Here is a 4005-nt window from a genome sequence, read left to right on the forward strand (position 1 = left end):
TATATATGCATGTCTCGTTATCTTGACATCATGTGATAGTTATAAGTGGTGTAATTCATTTCCAGTCTTCCATAAAAGATGTCCAATGAAGGGGAACTACTACTTTGCTAGGAAACAGGTGAGAGCTGACAGAAATGGCATCCAGCCGTAGAAAACCTATCCTAAGGAATTCCGTTTGACTCATGCAAACATAAGAAATTGAACGTTAACATATGTGGTAATCAACTTCAATATTAAATCATATTTATTACCATCTGAGCCAATTCATGTCTTGCTATATATTGGTTTTAGGAAGAAAATTCACACGGTTTTCCCCAATTATATACAGACTTCGATCTCATTTTATTTTCTATCTCAGGTAATAACTATGGTTACTTTTGCATGGTCAGTTTTCAGGAGAGAGCTTGATGAATTCGTAAATTGTCCTTTCTATTGCCGCGATCAATTCAAATTGTTTTCAAACATTATTCCAACATCGAATATTTGACAACGAGTTTAATGAACCTTACGTGTGTGGGTGAATATGTCAATGCCGATCAAGTTGTGATGACAAACGATATATGGATCACGAGGTCTGTACAATTATCAGCTGTAATTCAAGATGGCCTACCTCTGAACGACGCTAAGACAGGTAACGGACCAAAGTTTCCGAGAATATTAACTATACAATTTTATATCTTTATTGAACGATCTCGCATTACAAACTAATGCTTTATGCAATAAAACGGTAAAATTGAATAACCATCGAACACAGTTTCTTGTTTTTGTATTGGGACACACAAAGATTTACAGTTTAAAACTTGATTTAAGTAGTTCTGTTTAAAGACACGACACGACTTAACATTTTGTCTTCAGAAAATCAAGCTTACAAGGTCCAAGATTCTCAGAGTTTTGCCTGATTATCACTAAAAGGAGTGACGCCTGAACTTCTTTCCAACTGGAGATTCAATACCCACCCCTTTCCCCATTCAGTGATGATTATACATAAAATTTAAAGACCTTGATTAACTGAAATAAAGTTACCGTTAAATTAAATCGAATTAGCAACTAATTGATCTGGAAATTTTTATCTGATCAAAAACAAACCAATTAACTATATTTAATACCCAATTAAGCCATTTCATCAATGCCAACAATAAGGACAATTGTATTTTAAAATATAAATTTACAAATAGTGGAATCACAATTTTCCCCGTCAAATGATTTTTTGATATTAATTAGGATTACGATACATTGTAAGAAAATGCTACAAGATAAAATTATAAACATTAATGCAACAACAACAAAAAAATCTTGAATTGATGTCAAAAAATTCCTGTAGAAAAATTAAGCTAATTGAAGATCATTGTTCTTTTTTTTTGTTGTTTTTTTTTTTTTTTGTTAACTTGTATTGCTTGCCACTCCCATCCTGCTGGACAGGCTATGGGAGATGTCTTTCTTCCTTGACACCAAATTAAAGAAAAAAATGTCGATTTGTTGACAAAAAAAAAAAAAAAATGATTTTACAGTTGAATGCTTTGAAAGTGAAGCCAGCAATGATTTTCCCAACTGAATACCTATAAGTATTTGACAAATACTGAATTGACAAACACGTTTGAACCAAAAGGAGAAAAAATAAGATTTAGTAATATATGTGAATAGTGATGTAACTAATAGTATATTTCTGATAGTAGCAAGACTGAATAAAAAATAAAATGAAATTTTTGAAATTCGAATAATATCATTCCAAAACACCCTATCTAAACAACTAATTAAAAATGTATCTAATTGTTTGACAAAGGAAAAAATGTTTTGAGTGTATTTGTAAATGAAATTAAATACTTTACTTTCATTTCTCAATAAAGAATTTATTAAAATAGTTCAACTTGTAATATCAACCAATGATTATAATAAATCACCTTGTATTTCCTTAATTCTAGCGAGGAGTAAAATATTAATTGCTTTTAATTGCCTAATTGCTTGGGGTTTTAAAGAGTTGAAGTGTACGGCAAAATGTGGCGAGAAAATTTAGGATCGACGGGATAGTGAGAAAAGATGCGACTTCAAGGAGATCGATAATGAAAAGAGAGTGGAAAATAAAAGCCGCAAACTGAAAGAATTGAAGATACAGCTAATTGAGATAAGCGAAGAGAAAAAGAATTATTGAGATGAGGGAAGTTAAGATGAAGTCAACAGAAAAGAAGAAAAAAACAGCTGGAGATAAAGAATAAAAACAAAAAGTTAAAAACAAGCGACATTAAGTCAGAATAGACGAGAAAAAGAAATAGAGTTATGAGAAATAACAAAAGAAAAGAAAGTATTCGAAGATGATCGGAAAATGAATAGCTGCCAATGTTCCTCGGATTGGCAGATTGAACCCATTCCATTGCACCTTCTCTGCTACTAATTATCTTTGAGAAAAGCATTAGCAACATAACTTTCTATTTAATACCACTATATGACACAGGACATTGTGCCCTCATATTATAAATAACATTGAAGTCAGGAAGACTATCATACGCAGCCTTCGAAGATGAATGAGTAAGACAGTTGTGAGAAGTTCCGATAGAAATGAAGTTATAATTTATCATTCGGAAGAGTATGCTTGTAACACTGGATCTGATTCATTGAAGGGTTATTTTGTAACTAAAATCATAGCTTTTCTTTTACTTATCAACAGCAATTATTTCCTAATTCATTTTTTAAAAAATAAGCAACCTTTACTGAGCAAAAAAGAAAAAAACAAGATACTATATATCTAACCATTATAAACCAGAATATATCACGGAATAAAATTAGCAAGATTATGAATTTCATAAATAAAATAATCTTGTGTTTAAACATGGAGGTTCAGATAAATTGTCAAAGATCACTTGGAACATTTAAATACAGATAAATGTCAGGATTTTCTTACAAAAGACAATAATTGTTTTAAATTAGAAAGAGCATGCAACTGGAACAAGCTTTCATGCTAAATGGAAACAGTAGAGTATAGTGCCGTTCACCGTCTATTAATTTACTAGTTCGATACTAGCTAGAGTAGTTCATTGTTCAAAGCAGCTAATTAAATGTAGAATGAAACAACCCGTGAGTTTTCATGCATTTTACAGCAAACCCTCCATTAAATTGAGAGAATGAAAACGTAAAAAAGACGGTGGTGTTCGCATTTTAAAAATTAAATTCTGAACAAAAGCATCTCTTTTTTTCCGCCACCAGATGTGACACTATCAATGAAAGAGAAAGAAAGAGGGGTAATTAATGCAACAACTAGGGATAAGCGATTTTAAAAAGCAAGTGGATATTTCATACAAATATACTTTTAATTCGCCCTCAATTTTCAACTGAATTTACACTAACATGAAAATAACTCGGTAAAATTTTAACCCATCGATTTTAATTGCTTCTAGTGTTCCATTTTATTCGCCATATAGACATACATACATGCTATGGATTTCGATTTTAAGGCGGGGCACTGATTCATGATTGAATTACCCACAATAAATAAATATAAAAATACCTAAATATTTCATTAAAGACAGGCAAACAGATCAGTTCAAATGGTTATTCATAACGAAAATATATTTATAAGTGACACTTGCATTCCAGTTACTAACAGTTTTGTACGATGACACGCACTACAGAGTTGTTTTGCACATCAGTTCTTGGGTGAATTTTTCTAAAACTACACCAGCAACCCGACAAATTTTATATTAAACCCTGAAATATCAGTATTACAATAATAAAATTAAAAAAAACAAGTATTTTTTTGTTCTAAAATCAGAAAATAAGATATTTAATATTTCTTAGTGAAGATTGATATTAAACATGTTCTATCGTTTATCGCCGAGTAAAATAAAATAAATTTCAAATGAACGTAAAAAATTTGAAATATACAAGTGACAGAAAAAAGATTTTTTAATTGTTTATGTAAAGGGAAACTGATTGTAACATTTAAAGCAATCTGGAAAACAACGCTTTTCGCACAAGCAGAATATATATATATATATATATATATATATATATATA

At 30.5% G+C, this 4005-nt stretch overlaps 1 protein-coding gene across 1 annotated transcript in view; it reads right to left on the bottom strand.

Annotated features, from left to right (window-relative positions):
- Window positions 1–4005, bottom strand: part of LOC106871756 (tetraspanin-8) — a 108490-nt gene that overhangs the window by 103522 nt on the left and 963 nt on the right. The window lies entirely within an intron of this gene.

The sequence above is a fragment of the Octopus bimaculoides genome, chromosome 5 (assembly GCF_001194135.2).
Source record: "Octopus bimaculoides isolate UCB-OBI-ISO-001 chromosome 5, ASM119413v2, whole genome shotgun sequence".
In the NCBI taxonomy this organism is placed as follows: Eukaryota; Metazoa; Mollusca; class Cephalopoda; order Octopoda; family Octopodidae; genus Octopus; species Octopus bimaculoides.